Genomic DNA, 24,497 nt, shown 5'->3' on the forward strand with positions numbered 1-24,497 from the left:
AGTACGGTAGGCGCTTAGGGGCTGCGTAACCTGACAGAAGGTATAGTAGATAGAAAAGGAGAAATTGCTTTTTTTCTAGGTGTCCCCTCACTCACCAGGGTTGCCCCTTGGTGACATGCTTCATCATTGGGGCCATCCCAGTCCTCTACGGCCTGGGGCGTGCTGCGACTTGCGAATTACGTAGGAGCACTTACAAATGACTATGTGTGGTGCAGATGTGATAGTGGAGTGGACTAAGTGATGTGTTAAGGGATCAATTTAGAAGCCGAGAGAGAGCCAAGAAATGCAGTCACAGTCAGAGAAAAAGGCAAGGGATACTGTATCTATGTGGTTGTAGTGGTCCTGTTGGAAGTGGTAAGTAAGTTGCCTGCAGAAAAAAAATCCTCCTATTAGCGGCACTCCTCCATTGCAGCCGACGCTTCGTCCATCGGTGTTGGTCACCAGAAGACACCCTGTCCACTGCCTGCCTGATGCTGAATTGTGGCTCGCTACTGTGAAGCCTGACTCCATCCTTTTTTCCCCATTGCAGAGACTGAAACCCGGCCTGTAATTATTCAACGAAAAACAGGAAGTGATATAATATTACAACACCACTGATAAATAAATATAAGGTATGTAGGCTGTGGAGTGCAAAAAGTCACAATTTGACTTTCCTAGTTAACAGTACAATATTTTTGAAAGTGCGTACTCTAAGTCACCTTTTGAAGGATAAATAAGTATGGGCAAATTGATGTAGCGGATCTTGCCCCTCAAGCTAGGTGTACTGTAAACTGTGTTTTAGAACAAAATTAGATCTTCCTAGCAGTGCTCCCACCCAGACCCTTACTAAAGCCAGTCGCAAAAATGTAGAAGACCCCCAATCAAATCTCAAAAAACGAGGCCTAGCAGAAAACTGGTGACAAAACTTACTTTGAAAGTAAAAGTAGGCCGAAGTACCCCCTTCCTAATTACCCATTACCCACCGTGGATTGCATTCAAACCACTTGCAAGCAACCAAGCAAAAGTAGCCATAGCCAGCATCGCTCCAAGACTCGAAATCCCCCCCACTCAAACACATGCAATAGAAATACTGCTAACCCTAACGAACCCTAAGTTAAGAATAGTGGCAAAGGCTTTCTTTAACTATGCCAAATCCCCCCTTTCCCACCATGGATTTTCTTCAAATGACTTGCAACCAAAATTACACATTCTCACGAGTGCTCTAAGACCCCAGAACTCAGTTGGAAAAATCTAGAACACCCCGAAACACATGCAATCCTGCTGCTAGGGCTAACCCTAACGAACCCTAAGTTACAAAAAGTGCCAAAACTAAAGGCTTTTCCGCGCAGATTTTGTCCCAACCACTTCTACCCGGTATTAGACCTTCCCAGGAATGCCCCAAGACCCGGCAACCCACCCGTCAAGAAGCATAACACCCCCAAACAGGCCAAAAGCAAAATCTCATACTTGCAATATTTCTGGGCCTTCGGTCCAAACGCGCTGCGTAGCTAGGCCATAAGTCGGGGTTGGCACGACGGATTTCCTGAAAAGCAAATGCAATCAAGATTAGAGTGTCCCAGCAATGCTCCCAGACCACGAAACTCACCCACAAAGAGACGGAACCCCCCCTAAGAGCACCTCAAAGGCAAGCAAGTCATCAAAAACACAAAAAAAATTCCGCCTGGGATTTGGTCCAAAACACTTTTATCCGGTATTAGAGCTTCCCAGCAATGGCCCCAGAGCCGTCAACCCAGGAGAAAACGAGTAGAAGACCCCCAAACAGCCAAAGAGCAAAAGTACAAAAATGGGCACAGTCAATTTTTCACAAATTTCCCAAATCACTCCGCGCGCGCTCTGCAGCTAGGCCCTAAGTCCCCTCTGCCACCATGGATTTGCTTCAAACCTCTTGCAAAGTAAAGTATATATAGCCAGCAGTGCTCCCAGACCACGAAACTCACCCACAAACACCAGGAAGCCCCCCAAACAGGCCCCCGAAAACGCTACATAGAGCAAAATGTCAGAAATAGCCAAAAAAAAAATCGGCCTGGATTTTGTCCCAACCACTTCTACCCGGTATTAGACCTTCCCAGGAATGCCCCAAGACCCGGCAACCCACCCGCCAAGAAGCATAACACCCCCAAACAGGCCAAAAGCAAAATCTCATACTTGCAATATTTCTGGGCCTTCGGTCCAAACGCGCTGCGTAGCTAGGCCATAAGTCGGGGTTGGCACGACGGATTTCCTTAAAAGCAAATGCAATCAAGATTAGAGTGTCCCAGCAGTGCTCCCAGACCACGAAACTCACCCACAAACACCAGGAAGCCCCCCAAACAGGCCCCCGAAAACGCTACATAGAGCAAAATGTCAGAAATAGCCAAAAAAAAAATCGCCTGGATTTTGTCCCAACCACTTCTACCCGGTATTAGACCTTCCCAGGAATGCCCCAAGACCCGGCAACCCACCCGCCAAGAAGCATAACACCCCCAAACAGGCCAAAAGCAAAATCTCATACTTGCAATATTTCTGGGCCTTCGGTCCAAACGCGCTGCGTAGCTAGGCCATAAGTCGGGGTTGGCACGACGGATTTCCTGAAAAGCAAATGCAATCAAGATTAGAGTGTCCCAGCAGTGCTCCCAGACCACGAAACTCACCCACAAACACCAGGAAGCCCCCCAAACAGGCCCCCGAAAACGCTACATAGAGCAAAATGTCAGAAATAGCCCAAAAAAAAATCGGCCTGGATTTTGTCCCAACCACTTCTACCCGGTATTAGACCTTCCCAGGAATGCCCCAAGACCCGGCAACACACCCGCCAAGAAGCATAACACCCCCAAACAGGCCAAAAGCAAAATCTCATACTTGCAATATTTCTGGGCCTTCGGTCCAAACGCGCTGCGTAGCTAGGCCATAAGTCGGGGTTGGCACGACGGATTTCCTGAAAAGCAAATGCAATCAAGATTAGAGTGTCCCACCAATGCTCCCAGACCACGAAACTCACCCACAAAGAGACGGAACCCCCCCTAAGAGCACCTCAAAGGCAAGCAAGTCATCAAAAACACAAAAAAAATTCCGCCTGGGATTTGGTCCAAAACACTTTTATCCAGTATTAGAGCTTCCCAGCAATGGCCCCAGAGCCGTCAACCCAGGAGAAAACGAGTAGAAGACCCCCAAACAGCCAAAGAGCAAAAGTACAAAAATGGGGACTTAGTCAATTTTTCACAAATTTCCCAAATCACTCCGCGCGCGCTCTGCAGCTAGGCCCTAAGTCCCCTCTGCCACCATGGATTTGCTTCAAACCTCTTGCAAAGTAAAGTATATATAGCCAGCAGTGCTCCCAGACCATGAAACTCACCCACAAACACCAGGAAGCCCCCCAAACAGGCCCCCGAAAACGCTACATAGAGCAAAATGTCAGAAATAGCCCAAAAAAAAATCGGCCTGGATTTTGTCCCAACCACTTCTACCCGGTATTAGACCTTCCCAGGAATGCCCCAAGACCCGGCAACCCACCCGCCAAGAAGCATAACACCCCCAAACAGGCCAAAAGCAAAATCTCATACTTGCAATATTTCTGGGCCTTCGGTCCAAACGCGCTGCGTAGCTAGGCCATAAGTCGGGGTTGGCACGACGGATTTCCTGAAAAGCAAATGCAATCAAGATTAGAGTGTCCCAGCAGTGCTCCCAGACCACGAAACTCACCCACAAACACCAGGAAGCCCCCCAAACAGGCCCCCGAAAACGCTACATAGAGCAAAATGTCAGAAATAGCCCAAAAAAAAAATCGGCCTGGATTTTGTCCCAACCACTTCTACCCGGTATTAGACCTTCCCAGGAATGCCCCAAGACCCGGCAACCCACCCGCCAAGAAGCATAACACCCCCAAACAGGCCAAAAGCAAAATCTCATACTTGCAATATTTCTGGGCCTTCGGTCCAAACGCGCTGCGTAGCTAGGCCATAAGTCGGGGTTGGCACGACGGATTTCCTGAAAAGCAAATGCAATCAAGATTAGAGTGTCCCAGCAATGCTCCCAGACCACGAAACTCACCCACAAACAGACGGAACCCCCCCTAAGAGCACCTCAAAGGCAAGCAAGTCATCAAAAACACAAAAAATTTTCCGCCTCGGATTTGGTCCAAACCACTTTTAGTGCTTCCCAGCAATGGCCCCAGACCCGTCAACTCACCTGCAAAGAGGTAGAACAACACCCCCACAAGTGCTGAGTCTTTCTTCATTGGGCGTAAACCAGCCCTCTGCTTTGATGGAAATAGGAGTCTGGAGGAGGAGGATAGAGGAGCATGTTCTTCTGAACTTGTGAACCTGAGGAATGCAGACTGCGGCACCTTCAAATCAATTAGCAAACAAGTGAAGACAGTTCTGCTGATGGGCTTGTTTTTGTGATTATCTGATTAAAGTTTGAATTATATTAACTGTGCACAACAAAGAAAGACAGACACACAGGAATAAAAGTGAATAAGGATGAAAAAGAAAGTTATTGATTCGTTGTCTCATTTTCAGGGCTCGAAGTCGGTATCACGGTCCAGGAATAAGAATAAGGCTTCGTCATCATACTCTGCGAATTCAGGCAGGGTGAGCTCAGTGTCACCTGACAGAGTAGAAATTCCCTCATCTATGTTGCTGGCCACCTCCTCTTCATCCGGCACGCTCTCTCGTACTCTGAAATCTGGTGGTATGAGGTGCTGATTCATCTTGATCATTGTTAACCTCTCCACATTTTTGGGCGAGAGGCGGCTCCGTTTGGGAGTTACAATCCCACCAGCCGCACTGAAAACCCGTTCAGAAGACACGCTTGCGAGTGGGCAAGACAAGTAGTTTAAAGCCAGGTTGGTGAGCTGTGGCCACAATTCTTTTTTCCCATGCCAATACGCCAATGGGTCAGAATTAACATAGACCTCTGTTGAGTCATTCAGATAGTCCTTCACCATCGACTCAAGGTCCTCATCCAAGGTTCCTCCACTTTCCTTAGCTCTTGCTGTGCCTCTGACCTTTTGAGAACCAAACCCACGCAGAGCTAGCCAATCCTCTTCAGCCTCCAATGTTTCTGTTGTCTTTCGTGCAGATGATCCGGTTGCCGGTGTCTTTAACGGCTGAGAGGTCACTTGTGCCACAGCCACAGGTGCAGAAGTGGATTGTTTTGACTGGGGATGGCCTGCTGATGTACTGCCATTTCCTTCAATTTCCAGCCGTTCTGTTTCAAACATCTTGGCTGACAAGGCTAGCCAACGTTTGTACTTTGGAACATGTTCATCATCAAAAGGAAAGAATGCTTGGCCTGCCAGCGCCTTTTTGTAGCGTGAATCCAGAATAGTAGCACAAATGTAATGCTGTTCTGAGTGGATCTTTTTAAGACGTTCATCACCTTGTAGGAGCTCTAATAATTGCTCAGCCAGAAGCAAAGAGTCTTGGTTTTTATCTTTTCCAAACACAGAACACACCTCCTTCAGTTGGTCCTCCAGCATGTACAACAATGGGATAGCTTTTCCCAAATTAGAGTCCTCCTTGCTGACTGCACGCGTGAAGAACTCAAAAGGACGAAGCATGCGTGTCAGGCTTTCAACTATGTTCCATTGCGGCCCACCCATCCTCAGCTCCTCTGCACCCTCTTTAAGGAAATATTGATCGAGTTCCGTATACTGCTCATACAGACGCTCAAGCATGTAGAAGGTTGAGTTCCAACGTGTTACCACCTCCTGGATGAGTGCTTTCACTGGCATTTGATGTTGATATAGCAGGCTCCTCAGCTGCTTCCGGGCCTTAAAAGAATGGCTGAAATGCTTGCACATTTTTCGGCAGGTGTCCAATACACTGTACGCTGCACTGCCTTTATTACCCAAGAATTTTTGGACAACCAGGTTTATACAGTGCGCCAAACACGGCACTCTGAAATAGTAACCGTCCCTCATGGCCTTAACTATATTGGCGCCATTGTCCGTGGAAACATAACCAACCTTGCGTTTTAGTGGGGACAGCCAGTTAAGGACCTTTGTGTTAAAGACATCCAAAATGTTTTCTGCCGTGTGACGTTTCTCCAAACCAAACATGGCTAGTGTTGCATGTTTCCGAGCACCTTTAAAAACAATGTTCGTGTCAACACCTGCGTTTAGCTTTGCTTTAGCCCCTGAAAAAGAGACCCAGTGTGCAGTGATGCACATGTAATCAGCGCCTGCGCCACTGGTCCACATGTCTGTTGTCAGATGTATAGTGTGAACAGCACTCTTCTGCAAAGCTGCCCCAATCACCTTCAGAACATCTTCATGTAGTGCTGGAACCGCAACTCGGGCAAAATAGAACCGGCTAGGAACCTTCCATTTAGGGCAGAGCGCTGTCACTAATTCTAGAAAACCAACCCCTTCTACAAAAGAAAAAGGGAGAAGGTCCAGAGCTAGCATTTTAGCCAGCTTAGTGTTATACAGACGGGTCATTGGTTGCGTTCATATTGCGCTTCTGTAAACAACATCTTTTTAATGTTGCCCTGGACCAAGGATTTACGATATGATGATGATCTCTTCGACCCAGTTACGCTCGCTGATGAACTTTTCCGCATTGATGTCTCACTCTCTCCCACACTCTTAGTGTGGCTCCCATGGGGTGTGCTGCTGACATGGGAACTGGGTGTAAGTGAAGTGTTTGAATCGTCTTCTACCTCCTCGTCATCAGCAGATGAAAAATCAACGTTTTCATTACGTGCAATTCCGGCTTTCTTGACCACCTCTAGGTGCGGAAACCATTGGACAGGGTGCGCTCTCTCAAGATGACCTCTCTGGCCTCCGGTACCATAGTTAGAACCAAGCTTACCACGACTAAATCGAAGCTTACAAAGGCTACAAATGGCTACGTTTTCCTTTTTTGGGCAAACACTAAAGAAGTCCCAAACTGGAGACTTGAAATGTCTTCGGGGGCCGGAGGAGGCGGCGATACTGGTGGTGGTGGTCCTGCTGCTAATGCCAGATGAAGTGGAGGATGTGGATTGCCGAACTTCAGTACGTTTTGCACTTTCACCACCACGAATTGAGGTCGAGGATGAGGTGGGTACCTTCTTGCGAAGAAATATGGAAGCGGTAGGTTTTGGTGTACTACTTAACTCCAAATCTAATGATTCCATTTCCATTGCCTCCTCGCCGACATCATCATCACGCTCAGCAGCTTCTCGGGATAGGGTCAAAATGTCTCTTTGCTGCATGCCCGGTGGGGCTGCAGTGACCTTTGTGATGACTGGCTCGTCGTCATCGTGAGAGGCTTCATCACCAGCAGTATCTGTCACTTCTTGTTGAGCCTCATCACACTCCATAGGTTTGAGTTTTTGGACGACCTTCCTTTTACGCTTAGGTACCGGTGTCAGATCATGGTGTGCCTCACTGTCAGACCGCAGTTGTGGTTCCCAAGACAGATCACTTGCATCAGAACGAGGTGGGCTTGAAGAAGATGTAGACACCCCCCTTGATCTTTTCCTTGCTAGGGATGTGGAAGACAATGAATGATCATCAGGAGGAGTGGCTTCCAATGATACCTCGGCTTCATTGTCGATTTCCTGATGTGCCCCTACTTCGGGAGGAACAACTATTGTGGGCACTTGTGAACCTCCATGCACCTTTGCTTGCGCATCTCCTTTTGCTGCCTCTCCTTCCACATGTACTTGGGCGTGTACTTGCACATGGTGTTGTTGTTGCGGCTGTGGTTGTTCAACACTTGTCAGATGAGTTACAACAACCTGTGTTGATTCAGGGACATTGCTGCTACTTTCTTGCGATGAGCCAACATCACTGGTCGATGGTGATTGGAGAAGTACACTGACTGCCTCTGAAGCACTCAAGGGCTTTGACTTAAGTTGGCGTGGTGGTGGAGGCACTGAACCCAATGGAGCAGGGGTGCTGCTCCCAGCTTGGTCCCCAGCAGATCCTGCTGCTGCAGGCGTACTTTTTTTTTTGCTCCCAAAAAACGTGGCGGGTGGCACACCAGCCTCCTTGGTAACTTGCTTCTTCTGCTCCTTACTAGCAACTTTCTTGCTAGAGGAGCTACGGAGAACTTTCTTTGGGGGCGGGGCCATCTTCTTCAGAGCAGGTCAGACAGCAGGCCGCAGTTGCACGAATTGTAGAGTTGTCTGAGGCCAGACGTGACGTCGCGTGACGTTATGCTGCACACACACACCGCTGCAGGACTTCTTCCTGGCACTGGTGGTTCTCTTGAGTCTTGTGCACCTAAAAAAAATGGAAGACAGAGGAACATCAGTTCAGTTATAGAGCACAAAAAAATCGAAAAACACTGCAAAATCAGCACAATCCCAATCCATCCATGCCCTCCATAATGTTTAAATTCAAGACAACCCACAGAAAGACTAGGCCCATGCAAGACTCACTACCCCTGGGCATAAATAAAGGTTGAAAAGTAGGCAAAATGGTTGGAGGCCTAACAACAAAGCCTGCATTCAAAATGGCCACTTGCCTGCCAGTGCCAGCACATGGCCAGTGCCTGTAGCTGCACTCAAAATGGCCACCAGCCACATGGCATGTCCCTCCCCATGAACACCCCCAAAAATCGAAAAACACTGAAAAATCTATCTGCACAATCCCATTCCATCCATGCCCTCCATGTTGTTTAAATTCAAGACAACCCACAGAAAGACTAGGCCCATGCAAGACTCACTACCCCTGGGCATAAATAAAGGTTGAAAAGTAGGCAAAATGGTTGGAGGCCTAACAACAAAGCCTGCATTCAAAATGGCCACTTGCCTGCCAGTGCCAGCACATGGCCAGTGCCTGTAGCTGCACTCAAAATGGCCACCAGCCACATGGCATGTCCCTCCCCATGAACACCCCCAAAAATCGAAAAACACTGAAAAATCTGCACAATCCCATTCCATCCATGCCCTCCATGATGTTTAAATTCAAGACAACCCACAGAAAGACTAGGCCCATGCAAGACTCACTACCCCTGGGCATAAATAAAGGTTGAAAAGGAGGCAAAATGGTTGGAGGCCTAACAACAAAGCCTGCATTCAAAATGGCCACTTGCCTCCTAGCACATGGCCAGGGCCTGCCTGTACCAGCACTCAAAATGGCCCCCACCCACATGGCCTGTCCCCATGAACACCCCCAAAAATCGAAAAACACTGCAAAATCAGCACAATCCCATTCCATCCATGCCCTCCATGATGTTTAAATTCAAGACACCCCACAGAAAGACTAGGCCCATGCACCACTCACTACCCCTGGTCAAGGCCCCAACAACAGGTCAAAAATCGAAAAACACAGAAAAATCAGCACAATCCCATTCCATCCATGCCCTCCATGATGTTTAAGTTCAAGACAGCCCACAGAAAGACTAGGCCCATGCTAGACTCAAATACCCCTGGTGAAAAGGCCACAAGTACAGGCCCAAAAAACGAAAATCACTGAAAAATCTGCACAATCCCATTCAATCCATGGCCTCCATGATGTTTAAATTCAAGACAACCCACAGAAAGACTAGGCCCATGCAAGAATCACTACCCCTGGGCATAAATAAAGGTTGAAAAGTAGGCAAAATGGTTGGAGGCCTAACAACAAAGCCTGCATTCAAAATGGCCACTTGCCTGCCAGCACATGGCCAGTGCCTGTAGCTGCACTCAAAATGGCCACCAGCCACATGGCATGTCCCTCCCCATGAACACCCCCAAAAATCGAAAAACACTGCAAAATCAGCACAATCCCATTCCATCCATGGCCTCCATGATGTTTAAATTCAAGACAACCCACAGAAAGACTAGGCCCATGCAAGACTCACTACCCCTGGGCATAAATAAAGGTTGAAAGGTAGGCAAAATGGTTGGAGGCCTAACAACAAAGCCTGCATTCAAAATGGCCACTTGCCTGCCAGCACATGGCCAGTGCCTGTAGCTGCACTCAAAATGGCACCAGCCACATGGCATGTCCCTCCCCATGAACACCCCCAAAAATCGAAAAACACTGCAAAATCAGCACAATCCCATTCCATCCATGCCCTCCATGATGTTAAAGTTCAAGACAGCTCACAGAAAGACTAGGCCCATGCACCACTCACTACCCCTGGTCAAGGCCCCAACAACAGGTCAAAAATCGAAAAACACAGAAAAATCAGCACAATCCCATTCCATCCATGCCCTCCATGATGTTTAAATTCAAGACACCCCACAGAAAGACTAGGCCCATGCAACACTCACTACCCCTGGTGAAAAGGCCACAAGTACAGCCCAAAAAAACGAAAATCACTGAAAAATAAGCACAATCCCAAGCCATCCAGCCCCTCCATGATGTTTAAATTCAAGACACCCCACAGAAAGACTCAGTCCACCCACCACTGAGTACCCCTGGGCAAAAGGCCCCAAAACAGCCCAAAAATCGAAAATTCCAAAATTTTAATTGCAGCAACGGTATTGCCCCAAACAAACTTACTTGTAAAATTTCTAATCCAACAGTGATCCAAAGAAAGTCAAAAAGGCCTCAAATCCAAATATCCAGCAGCATCCACAAAAAGTAATCCTTCCAGCTCCAGACCCAAATGAAAAGTGACCAGGAGATGGACAAAGCACTGGGAGGAGCCTGCTGAACAGGAACAGGAAGTTGAAGACTGTGGAGCACTTCCTTCCTCCCACCCCCCTGCCCCCCTCCCCAAAATGGACTCCTCGCTAAAAAAGTGCAGGCAAATGTCAAACTAAGGAGTTATTCAGATAAAAATCATCATTTCTAGAAGGTTTATGCTGCTTGCTGGTGGATTTCTTGTGCAGAATTGCAAATTTATATTTTCGCTCGCCGCATCTCAAATCTCGCAATTGCGAAGTACCGCGAGACGTGATCTCGCCGTACTCGCGTTGACAAACTATTGCTGGCAAGCCGCGATGACGTAATCGCGCTCGCCAATTCCCGCGGGATCACACAGCAAGATCCAAAATGGCGCAGCACTCGCAAACTATCGAAAAAAACAACTCGGCAAACGATGATAAACGCCGCGCGCCGCAAAAATTGTATCACCAACGCCGCGCGCCGCCAAAAAAATCCGCTGCGTGCGAATTTGCGGATTTTGCGGGAAATCCGCAAATCTCGCGGATTGCGGATTTCCCGAAAATCCGCAAAATCCGCGAGCGTAACGGATTTTCCGCCCATGCTTAGGCCCTACCTGGCATACACCTTCTGCATACAGGCTATTACCCGATCAGTGCTGAAGCTGTCTTCTCACATTGTGCATTAAAGATCCAATCACCAGATCTCCCACTGGACTTTGCTCCCTCCAGCTCTCTCCTCTTTCTCACAGGGCACACTGGTCTTGGCAAGCAGGCAGGCACTAGTGCTCCAGAATTCAAGGGCAGGTGACCTTCAATTCCCTGGGTAATTTCTCTTCACCCTGCTGGGAGACTGGCAGGTCTTAGCCTCCAGTCCTGGTCACAGGCAGAAGTCTTGCAGAGCTTCTTCTCCCCACACAGCCCGACTGGCTAATTGACAGTTTTGAGGGCCTCAAGTTCCTGGTCTTATAATCCATTTCCAGATATCAAATGTAATAAAGGCTCAGAGTCTTTGAAGTTTTTGTAAGAGTCTGATTCCTTCTTTATGTGGGGCTCTGCCTTCTCCTGTGCCTTGCAATCCTCCAGAAAACAGTCTGTCACAGCAAGAGTGACTCAAAGTCCCCACTGTCACACCTGCCGACCTGGTGCTGCTAGAATGCCTACGAACGACTAAAATGGCCAGCTACTGCTAGCATGCATGCTCAGGATCTGGCCGGGGAGGTCAAAGGCTCCTGTTCCCGAGCGGTCATGCTTCGGGTACCAGCTATGGGCAGTGAGCACCTCTTCCGGTTCACCAACCTTTGCAGAGCATCCGCGTTCGGCAGTATTGGAGTCTGCGTTTTCCTCATTTCGTCGGGTGGCCGTCTTCTCTGCACTTGTCATTTCTTCAGGTTCTGGTCACATCTATTGCCTGATTCATTTCCCTGAGGTTGGTCCTACAGGGAAAGAAAACAAGAAAGACACACAGCTTATACTCTTCATTTTTATGGTAACAGTGCGGTAGTGCTGACTTTTCTAATTTGCCTTTAGTTTACTTATCTGACATGGGCTCTGCATATATGATGGTCTGCTGAGTATTATTTCGAGTCCAGTAGATTCCTGAAAATTCAAGGAATAGTGTTAGGTCTACCTGAAGTAAGGTGGAGTACAAGTCATCACAGAGAGTTTTACAGATTACCATATTTTGTCTTCAGTCTTTATACAACTTTAGGTGGGTAATGTACATTTTTAAATGTTTCCCTTCCTAATCATTGCTCTTTGAAACCCCATACATTGTCTCTTTACTTTTTCCCTTCTAGATTAAAAAACCTTCTTGCTGTCACCTGTCACTGGGATTCATGGAAGAAGGGAATCACCCGGGAAGTCTTGTGCAGCCATAAGATAGAACTGATTATAGAATTAGAATTAGTCTACATACTTACCTTTTCTTTCTGTCCTTTTCTCTTAACAGAGCTTTCTTGGCTGACAAGTCGTTTTACCCCAGAGTGGGGTGTGACTTAGGACCTTTTGTTTTCCTCCTTGTTTCTTTTCTTCTTCCACTGGTTACCATTGGTACTTTGACTTGGTTGGGTACAATAGGTGGCCAGGAGAGGTTGAGGACTTTTCAGCATTTGCATGACGCTCGTGCGGAAAACGTGAGTAAGGACCTGACACCCACAACACAGGCCATGGAGTGACTAGAGGTTTACACCAAGATGTCAACCGCCGCTGTGATATCGAAAGATTACCCCAGGGCCTCAGCCCTACTCTTTATGATTCTCTTATCAGCCCTATCTCTTTCCTCAGATGTGCCTAGGCCCCTCTCCAGGGACCACTCTCTGAATCAAAAAGCACCCTTTGAAATATACTAAAGACCCTGTCTTTCCTTTCCTTCAGTGTGTCCGGCCCAGCTCACAGGAATGCAGCATTCTGCAAATCTGTTTTGAGGGGATTCCTCTACCTCTTCATGCTCCTCCAGTCAGCCCTGGTTCTCCCAAAATGGAATCAAGAATCTTTCCACACTACATCTTCCTTGTATTGTACCATTCACAGGCAAACATACACCAGGCACATACATATAACACACATGCCCTGCACTACATACTAACCTTATGTAGGACAAGGGCGAGTTAAACACCCAGCAATGGATCTTTACGCGAGTGAGCCTTTAGGCTTCACTCCAGTGGCACAAGTAGAAAGCCCTGCTCACTTCTATTGATCACTCTGTGGTATGCTGCCACCACCAGGCTCGAGCTACTTAACTCCTGGCAAAGCAGTGACCTTCCACCACTGTAAAAGGAGCACTTTCGGCACACCTCCCTGTCAAACAAGAGCAGAGTCCCTGAGATGGGCCTATGTCATGTGGCAGACATACATTACCTTCGTTCACCTATGACAACAGAAATCAGCACCAGGGATCCAGACATCTTTACAGTTCTGGGCTCTCAAGGAAGGGGTACCTATCCATCACGATGTGAGGGACCTGTCCATCCCAACACAAGATCTATGGGGTAGGCGTGTTTTTCTAAAGCGCTTGCCTTCATGGATGATGAAACTAAGGAGCATTAGTTTACACATTTTAATGGCCTTTACCAGGGACGTCCCATTTTAACAGTATTTGAAAAGCTTTACATTGCCCACTCACTTTGCAAAATTTTAGATGCACGTGTGACTCCCGGGTTAAACTACGTAGTGGCTGGGGTGGAGAATCAACCTAGGGACATTTCTCCACCTGTGCTAGGTTTACTATATCTGATGGCGTCTCTGGTCAAAGCTTCAGAGAGAGGGAAAGCAGAGTACACCTGCAGCCCTCGTGTCTTAAAAACGGTATGCCAGCTGATGTCAGGACAACGACGGAGCAAACATCTCACCCTGAAGAGAGAGAACGGGGCTTGTATGTGGCTAGTGGCTAACAGAGCTACGTCTCGTGTTTTTTGTCAGGAGAAAGAACACAGTTGAAAGGCCGAGCATAGCAGGACGATAGCCAGACGACAAACATTTGTGGCATGCAGTATGGAAGAGGTTGGGAAACTGCTGGAAGTATGAGAGAAGGATGTGAAATCCTGACAAGGAATTGTGTGTGTTTCCAAAAGAGGACCAGCTTCATCTAATCTCCTGATAACCCAGAGGGACACATAAGGGTACTAAAAAGGCAGTGCACTGCACAATATTTGTCATCCAGAGTGTAGCGGTCTCGCCCCAGCTAGCTAGCTGATATGGAGTTGAAACCAGTGGCGGCATGCAGATATCAGTTAAGCAGAGGCAGCACCAGCATCAGAAGCAGGGACCCAAGAAGGCCAGGGTACTCGCTCCTGGATAGATCTAGCAGCTTGGAAATCTTCTTTGGATCCAGGCACTATCCCACCACCTAAGCAACTAGGTCCACACCGCAGATGAATACTTAGTTCCTGATGGTGGCCTCAATGTCACTGTAATTCTCGCCCACCACATTGTCTTTTAAAGAACATGGTTTGCTATCCAGTTTGTTGTAGAGCATTGTGCCTTTGAGGCATTTGGAAGTTGTGGGGAAAATTGAACAGACCTTTAGCTCCAAGCTATGCTCTGGCCATGTGGGTACGCAAGTGTGTCACACAGTGGAGAAGTGTGGCTCAATCGTTAGAGCGGAAGACCCTGATGCAGAGGTCTAGCCCGGGACCAGGGTTCAATTCCCCGCCTCGGCGGGTCTTGGGCTCAAAATTCCATGGACCTGATTTCTCACCTCGGTGCCTATCCTAATCATAGAGTCCCACTCTGCAACTCTGGGCAATAGCTTGCTTAATCTCCACAACGGCCCCCACAATTCTAAGGATGCCTGGCCTCCACCCTGGGGGGTGCCCATTAGTGGACACCTCACAGGGAAAGCCAGGACAGGTTCCACAGCGGTATTCGTACAAGCGCCTTGAGACCCTTGCGGGTGAGTAGTGCGCTATACAAGTATCAATTTACATTTACAATTTACAGTACCTTAACCTGAAAGCTTCCCGGTGCAAAGCAGACATCTTCAGCTCATCCTGCTTCGACTCCTTCACTGCCCCACTTTCTTCTGAGCAGCATTTCCCTTATGAAAAGACACCAACAATGTCTCTCCCGAACAGTTGTTTATCTCTCTCTCACTCTCTCTAAAACTGGAGTCCAGACAGCCTATCCTGGCATTTCAAAGTAGAGTTCGAATTTTCTGGTGCTGAAACTTGCAAGGGGAGTAGGTGGTGGATACCCTAACCTTTTCAAGAAGTTTCTTGTTGCTGCTGTCTTGGAGACCCTGGAATCCCAGGATCCGGCAGGTAAATTTTGGAACAATGGCATGAAGATTCTGTACCATCTTTATACTAAAGATGCACACAGCATTTATGTATTGCAGCTGTCAGTTCTGAGACCAGTACTGAACAGTTCTGCTCTTTTCAACTATTCCACTGAGACTGGTCCAGCCAAGGTCTTTGTAATAAAGTCTGACCATTGCCTACGTAATGTTTGTTCTTGTGTTTGAGTGTCCTCCATTACTAAATACCTCTACTTGTACTTTGTACGCTTTTGTAACCTGCACACATGTCAATTTTTCCTCCTGTAATGCACCGTTTGATACCTCTTGTATTTTGTTTGCTCACGATTGTCACTTTTGCCTCATGTAATGTAACGTTTGCTTTTGTAATTTTTTCACTTGTAATGTTCTCATGTATCAGTTCTGTTCCTATAGTGAAGCGCTCTGACACCTTCGGGTAAAGTCCGCGCTATATAAAAACGCATAAATAAATAAATAAAGGTTGGGTGGAGCTGGGAGTCTCCAGGTAGGGAAAACTCAAATAAAGGATAGAAGGGCAAAGATAGGCTGCCCCACTTTCACTTCTTGTTAACCTGTGTGGTGGTAGTCCTTCCAGAAAACAATAAACTAGAAAAAGGGTAGGGGAGGGTCACTAGCTTCAAAGGGGCTCTCTATCTCCTTTCCCCTCCACTCCACAGTTTTAACCCACTTTAAAGGATCCCTGGAACGTTCTGTGGGGAGCCCTGCAATTGACCTCTGTTGTACGTTCTTTCCCTCCAACCATCCATTGTGGGTGCCACTAGACTCTCGCAAATACAAAATGAATCCCATTGTTGCTCTAGCCACATGGCTACACATGCTGCAGACGCACACCCTCTACACACAAAATGGTACACACATGCAACATCCATGTCCCTGATGGACTGAGGAAGGGAACAGTTACAGGGCAGTGGCACACCACTTATAAAACACAGGAGAGGCCAGTAGGCCACTCTTCCTAGCAAGCAACAGGTTCACATTTATGTCCTGTTACTGAAATCGTATCACTGAGGACACTATCCGTTCTTTACAGACTGTTGACCTGTCAGTTGCCTTAATCCTCAAAAAAGGGTGCACATGACTTGCACATCTGACCACAGATGCTGGGGGTGGGTCTCAATCCTTGTCTCAAAAGATACATCCATGTATGATCTTCGTGTGTGCTGAGGAGGGGGACAAAATGCTACACGTTTCAATGGGGAGGTCGAGGCAGGGGCACACACAAGAGGGTATTACCTCAGTTAGTCGAGTGATCCAGCACCCCTCTCTTTATCTCAGGACTTAAGTTCAGTAAGCAATCCTTCCTCTACGGGCTCAAGTTGAAGTCTGTGGAATATTCAGAACTCTATAATGTCCCAGTGCCATGCATGCGTAACATATTCAGTCATTATGTTTCTTTGCAAGCTGGGTCTTGTAGTACTGATTTTATGATGGGAGCAACAGGGATGCCAATCCCACTATGACATGAGAAAAAACTGGATTGAATGAGCAACTGTCACATGGAAATGGGAAACCTGAGAGCTCTGGAAATGAAACAAAGTTTATTAGTCCAAGTGTTCCAAGTCTTGTGAACATCAAACGTTGTGTGATTTATTAAAATCTATTTTCTGTTGGTGGTAAAATTATTGATATGGTCTAGCCTATGAACTCTTCCTCTCCCACCATCACTTTGTATGCCTATACAAATGTAAATCATGAATCCATGGTAGAAACTCATGAAATATTTTTCAGATAATATCACAGGTCAGGTCCCATTCAGTTCTCACCTTTGTCCATTACAAGGAGACCGACGGCCACTGGCCAATATTTAGACAGAACTTAGCCAGTGAATATGGTAGTCCCAGACCTAAGGGGGCAGATGTGTCATGAGCCATATGTAGCTGAGGTCAGTTCAGCATCAGTTGCATAGCTGTCAATGCCAGTTGAGACACTCTGAGACAGTCCTGGTTTTCGCTGGTACTGCATCCGAAGGATGCGTCCAGCTGGAGACTTATAGCTGCCTGTCTCGGGGAATGAGGGACAAGAGGGTGCCACGCGCTTCTCTTGTGCTGGATTTGACTGCGTGCACGCGCACCCACACTCACGCATGCGCACATACACAGCCACACGCATACACAGCCACACGCATACACAGGCACACCCCCCCCCCGTCGCCGCCGCACCTACACACACACTAGCGCACCTACACGCACACATAGAGACCCCCCACACACACCAGCGCACCTACACACATGCACGCACACATACAAAGACCCCCCGCCGCCGCCATCGCACACATACACACACACACACACACACACAAGCGCACCCCCCTCCCCCCTAGAACTAAGCCCCACTTACCGCCATTCGGGACTTCTGTAGCCCGGGCTCTCCCTCTGGCATGGGAGCCCCGCTCTCAGGCACTCTGTGGGCGCGTGCGCGGGACTTCCGAAGACGGAAGTCCCGCCCAAAGGAACTGGCTCAAACGCGCATGCGCAGTGACCAGACGCTCCAGCCAAAGCAGCTCTGCGCCTCCTCGCACCTGGCCCATACGAAACTTGTTTTATTGCTTGTGCACCAGACACCTTGAGGCACCGGAGAAGAGACCGTGTCAGATTCAGAATCTGGATGTGTGTCTTTCTCTGTTGTGGGATGATTTTGTCAGCACTGCCAAGTTTCTGGGAGTTCATATTTTTGGAAAGGTTCATGCAGTTGTATTTTCAACAGGGTTTAAAGTCTCAGATAACATGGGATACCTTGATACTCCACATGAGAGGCTTCATTTCGATTCAGAGAGAGGTGAGCTCACTGCCTTTGCCAGGAACGGCATTTCCCGAGTAATCTCGGCGCCTCTCGCGTCGCTTCATGTAACAGTAGCTGAAATAGAACTAACCACCAGTCTAGTAAGGCTAACTCGCCAGATCCTCCCCACGCTCATAACGCACTAACCGCTCAAACTGATTCCCGTTTTCTGACCTCAGGCGGGTGAACAATGAGTTGGATTCAGATTTCTGATCTACAAAATACATACATCAGGTACATTAACCCGCTGAGCTAACCCACTGAGATAATAAACTCTGACAGGCAGGTTGTGAGATCTCTCCAGCGAGTGATTAACCCAGTGGGCATTCTTACAAACGGCGGAAACCGGTTTTCTTCAGCCTCGACAAAGGTGAACCCAATCATAAATTCAAGAGATTGCCCAGAAGCTAAGACTTCTGAAATAACAGTAGGGATGGGCCCCTGCCTGTTACTGGGGAGGTGTACCTGACTGTGCAGTACTCTAACATTATATTATAATGTCAGGAAGCGAGCACAGGACCTATCGCCCAAACAGTGCTGATATCGGGCATACTTTCAATTTCTGTCCTCCCACCTGTTTTAGGCCGTTTTAAATATTTACTGTGTTTTTTGTTGTGTGTGGTTTTTTGTTGTTGTTGTTCTGGTCTGTGACTCAACTGATTTCTTAATGTTTAAAGTGTGTCATTGTCAACCTCAGTATGTCACAAAACACCAGTGTTGGAAAACAATTAACACAAAGTGAAGATGGCGACAAAGAATCCCAGAGATATGTAATGCCTGTGCCCTGCTGAGTATTTTTGACGTTCTACTGTAAACCATATGATGACCGCCATGAAGTGGTGTTCTGTGTTGAGCATATCTTTAAGGTACTCTAATGCAGTGTGTCCATCGATCCATGTCACATTTTTAAGATAGCCATGTAAAAACAAGCTATCGGAATAGAACTAGTTTATTCTGAAAATATGGCATGGATCGGCAACGCCCGCATGCCCCCCTTCCAATGTGTACTTTAGGGTGGTAGTATATGGTGCATGTGGTGGTAAGTGTGGCATTCAATATATGCTTTGTTCTCTTGGATGTTGACTGTCCTGTGGAAACAAGTCCAAGAGTGTAAACTTTTATCAAGCTTAAGCATCAAGTTGAAAAAAGATGCATATTGCATTACATTGATGTTTATTGTGAATGCACTTAAGACAATTCATTATAGATTTTTCATGATACACCAATTTCTGGTTTAACATGTTCTATAGACGAGTGCAGTGTTTTATTGTGTTAATCGGAGAGTATTGAGGTTTAAGTCAGTTTGTACGTTGTAAGCCCTTTCACATTCTAGTGGGCGTTAGCTGAGTAACATCAGCATTCTTCAATGAGGTTTAAGCCTGTCTTCTCAAAGAGGGTTTTACTTCTAAGCTAGGTGAGTCGGCTCAGAGGTGGAGGATAGGCGTGTAGGAGGGTGGAGTCACTGGAGTCTTAGGAAAGCAGTCTTAGGAAAGCAGCACAGCTGCGCATCTTTAACCAACAAGGAAGTTAAGCAGCTCAGTGGCTGATCAGTGTATGGCAGGTTTACATATATTTACATTTTGTAGTTCTACGTGCAGTGATATGTACATGTAAACATGTTGGGTCATTTGCTCTGTGTGAGGATTTGGGTGTGTTATATGGTATGACTGTGCAGCCTTACTGTGTAATACACTCACAAAATCTGTCTTGGGTCCTATCAGACTTGTTTGTAAAACCTTAAGCTCAGCCCTGGGTAGCTGTGGCTTCAAACAGCAAGGCTTAAACAAAGGAACTGTAAAGCATTTAACAGTAATCAAACACTGAAATAAACAAGCATTTGCAATGCAACATGTCTCGTTTCATTGGTGTCATTTATTTTTCACCTCTCCTACTTCGTAACCTATTTCCCATTTCCTGGTTCTCCAGTGCTGTGAAGTCATATGAATGTCAAAAGCTTTATGCAAATATAATCACTGCACTGAAAGCAAAAAGCACAAAAGTAAAAAAACATTGTCATAAGCTCTAACTTTCACAAATGCGAGACCGATTGCATTGCAAATGCTTGTTTTTACTGCTGGGTATTATCAGCCCATCAAGTGCACATGGAACTGTTCAAGGAATTATTGTTGTAAATGTTGTTCTCTTGTTCTGTTTTGTATGATGCTTTACCTGGAAACGTCCCAAGTGCTGTTTAATGGTCTGATTTAATCTTTTCATCTGTTCAGCTCGGTGGATGTTAATTTTAAGGTTTACAAAGTGATACTAATTAGTTTAATTAGTTCTTTCCAAGCCAATGAAGTCAATATTTTTGTTCCTGAACTATGTTTAGCATTTTTTATGGGTTGGGCAATTTCTTGAGGGATATGAAATGTTCCAACATGGTGAAGTAATGCCCTAGCACATTACAATGTTGGTCAGATCGCAACCGACATCTGCTGCAGCAGCCCGACCACTGCATTAGGATGCGTGTTGGTTGGATGCAGGGTGTAGCGACCAACTGATTGAGTGTTTCGAGAGCCTCAAGGAACCAGTCCGACCATTCAGCTGAATGTTGTTCCCTACAATAAGAGCGGTGCCTGCTCAGCTACTACCATATGGATTTCAGACAGCCTTTAAATGGCGGTCCAACTGAAAAGCTGTTGGAAAGGGACTTTAGGGCTCCCATCCCTCCACGGTCTGCGCTATGAGGCCTGGGGGGGCACCTGTGGTGCCCCAAAATATCCATACCTTGCGTGCCAGGAACCACATGGTGCCAGACACATGGATGTTTGAAAACATCCATTTTATCAATGCAGCTAGTGCTGTGTCCCTTTTCCAAGCCCAGGACAAGCCTCAATGGAAAAATGGATGTTTACGACCTCCTGATGGGTGGTCGCATCCTAATTTGTCGGTTGGAAGAGACGACTACTAGTTGGTCAGTTTCTATTCTGACATGATGTTGGTCGGTTGCATAATAAGCCCCTAAGTGTGGTAATCAGATGAAACAGGGAATTCCACTATGAAATACATGAAAATCATGACCCTAGGCTGTTGCAGGGTGGGGAGGGGTTTCAACAATCCTGCTAGTCTTGTGTGAGAATTCTTAGGGGGAGCACAGGTGGTACAGTGGAAGGTAAAAATAGTTTTTTTTTTAAATTCTTTTTATTGAACATGTTCTTTATACATCACTAGGCTAAAAGGGTTTGGATGTACATCACCAATTTGAATTCTCATATTCTGTTACATCACAGTTGGTTCAAGCAAGGAATCGTGCGAAACACTCTCTTTTGTCACTGCATCGTGCCTGGGGTGTGTGTTGTACCCAGCTTATCCTTTCTCATGATTCAGTGAGTGAGGTACTGTTGGGGAACTCCCAGCCCTCCCTACCTGCCCCTGTATGCCTGCCAGGTAGACCATATCTTCTCCCACTTCTTGATGCATCCCCTGCTTTTGTATAATACTTCTTCTGCTCGATGGCACCAATCTAGGTTGGCCTCCAATTCGGCCACTGTTGGGACGAGGGTATCCTCAACTGCAGCGCCATGTTGCGCTTGGCTACTGCTGCAGCTAATGCCAACCAGAATCTGGTATGCCGGGGCCAGTCCTCTTCTCCCTTGATCATCAACAGGAGCCACCTGGCGTCCATTGACACCTCCTTACCCAATACTCTCAATATCACTGCCATCACCCCTCTCCAAAACGAACCAATCATTGGGCATTCCAATAAGATATGAACAAATGATACCTCTTGCTGACAGCCCCTCGTACTTCGCAGCGTCTGTATATTTCCCCATTTGTGTAGCAATGTGCGGAGTAGTATGAATGGTGTAGGACTCTAAGCTGGATCAGCCTGAACCTTGCACAGATCGCTATGTCCCGGGGACTCTGTAATGCTTCTGTCCATTGTTCCTCATGAATATTGTCCGGATCGTCCATTCAAGCACCTCTAAGAGGGGCCAGTGGGTTTTCTGCGTTATTCATTAGTTTCGGGTATACTGTTGATGTCCCTTTGTCAGGAATGAGGTCCACTAATAGTCTGTCTTCTAGATGAGGGGAATCAGGGAGGACCCTACCTTGTTGTATGAATACTTTTAGGACATGTATAAGTCACATGAAGGGGAACCTCTGGAAGAGTGCCAGGTCATATTCCTGTCTCAAATCATCGAAAGGGAGGGGCACCCTGTCCCTCCGCACGTTCCCCAAATGTTCGACAACTATGGTTTGCCATCTTGAGAAGCCGTCCAGAGTGGTCACCTCTTTCAGTTAGTCCCCGAATCATAGGGGCGTCATACCTGACAGCCAAGTGTGCCAGCCCAGATATCTGTTTGCTTCTTTCCAGCATTTTGCCACCATTGCCGTATGTGATGGGCAGTCTTGATGCAGGGAACTAGCGTATAAGAGAGGTTCATGATTCCCATTTGGCATCACGTCTCTGTCCATTCTATAGGCCGGTTCTTCCCTATCTGCGAAGACCCAGCCTTTTATTACAATAAGTTGTGAGGCCCAGTATTAGAGTTTAATATCTGGGGCTACCAGTCTGCCCTCTTAGACCCCTATCTGCAGTTTATTCAGGGCGATACAGGGCGCACCCCCTGCCACAGGAGAGTTCGGAGTTTCTGGGCCACCTGTTTAAAAACAGACTCCGGGATTGGGTAAGGAGTATTTTGGAAACCATACAAAGGAAGTAGTAGGGTTATCAGAGGTCAAATTCTTAATAGAATGTGAGAGTTTTGACCAGCAAAAGTAACGGATTACCATGTCTTTCATCTTTCATTGTCTAGGGTGTCCAGTGGCTGAAGAATTATGACACCAACTCAGGATGTGTCTTTGAAGGCTGTCCTCGGGTACGTACAAAGCATTCAGTTGAAATGAAGCAAAGTCCTCTCTGAAGGTTTACAATGGGCCTATCCGACACTCTTACTTTTCAATTGTTTATGGTTCCTCTAACAATGTGTGCTCCTTAACCCCCACGCTGATCAAAATAAGTCACACATCTTACTAAAATGTTTTTCTTGATGTTATGTTTTGAAAAGTACTTCTAAGTTACTTTGATTTATAATGCATTGGTACAGCTGTATCCGCCTTGAAACCTTTTCTGTTTAGTTAAATTGCGACCGGTGGGGTATTTCTGGGCTGTTTCAGGTAGAGGACAGCAGGGCCCTTGTAGCCGACCCCAACTCTATACTAAAAGGGCAAGGTCTCCATGTTGCAGGTCTTCACTTAAACATGGGGTTTGAGACTTATGGGCTTATCACCTCTGTTTTTGGAAGGGTGACCTAATATGGGGTTTGTCATATAATTGTGTTATTATGAAACCTTGTAGGTTTGGGAAGAGTTTGCTAAGCGTGTACAGCAAACATGTATTGCTCAGAGCTTTGCTTACTGGCATGCATAGGCTGCATGGGAAGCAGAGTTCAGTTTATTTATTTATTTATTTTTGAAATTTGTAAAGCGCAAACAAATGCCCTTGGGTGTCTCGGCGCTTGCGAACGTTGTGCCTTATGAGTGTCTATTTCTCAGGTGATTTTCTCATGAGCATGTTTTTTTTATTCAGTGTAACACTGCATTAAGAAAAACTTGTATTTGGATGGAGGGGAGGATCACTGTGGTGGGGGGACATTCTGGGGGAGAATTGCTACATTTCTCAGCCATTGGACTTGGACTCGAGTCGAAACAAATACGAGAGTTTAGCTCACAGCAGTGTAGGAGAGGCATATGGGACTGAGTACCTTTTTCACTCTAGCAGAAATAATACAGGATTTCTTGTAGACCGTTCCATAAGATATTAATAAGATATCATGTATTTTCTTCATAGTTTCCGTTTTAGTATTTACCCCTGCAATGCACCATATCAATAATCGTTGTTATAAGCATTAGTATAACTTCTGACATTTTTCTACACTAGGTTAATGGATAATAAAGAGTTGTAGGTACTATGTTATCATGCTTCTTGACTTCTCAGAACCATCTTAAGGAGGCTACCACCTAAAAAAACCTTGCTAAGGTCTCTGGCAGATCCGAAAAGTCTTCCTATGTAAAAGTCCAAAGTTTGGTCAGTAAGACTCCTGTCTGCTTTCTCCACTCCACAGATCTACAAGACCCATTCAAGGGTCTTGGGGCCAAGAGAATACTATAGGAGGGCTAACACAAACCAGAAGTCTTCTTTATGCAGGTAAGAAAGGAACTCACCATTGTTAACCCAGAGACGGCATTGCATCATGCTAGAGCGAGGTCTAAAGAGTCCACCATATATGAAAGGTTCATAGTACAAATGTGAAAACAGGAGCCTACCCCATTAACTGAGTATGTTTCCAGAGACAAGACAAGATTGTAATAGAATGAGATCCAGATTATTGTCCTCTGCTACCTTTAAATTGATGGCTAGCTCAGCGCCGCAGCTAAGGCTCTTAGTACCATGAATTACATATATTTAGTGGATGTATTCGATATGACT

At 46.6% G+C, this 24,497-nt stretch overlaps 1 long non-coding RNA gene across 1 annotated transcript in view; it reads left to right on the forward strand.

Annotated features, from left to right (window-relative positions):
• LOC147748838 (uncharacterized) overlaps window positions 1–24,207 on the forward strand; it is a 502,888-nt gene extending 478,681 nt beyond the window's left edge. The window contains exons 4-5 of the long non-coding RNA XR_015309778.1: window positions 22,825–22,887; window positions 24,133–24,207. This is a non-coding gene — a long non-coding RNA (uncharacterized LOC147748838). The remainder of the gene's footprint in view (window positions 1–22,824; window positions 22,888–24,132) is intronic.
• Window positions 24,208–24,497: the final 290 nt, after the last annotated feature.

The sequence above is a fragment of the Lissotriton vulgaris genome, chromosome 1_1 (genome assembly GCF_964263255.1).
Source record: "Lissotriton vulgaris chromosome 1_1, aLisVul1.2, whole genome shotgun sequence".
Taxonomy (NCBI): domain Eukaryota; kingdom Metazoa; phylum Chordata; class Amphibia; order Caudata; family Salamandridae; genus Lissotriton; species Lissotriton vulgaris.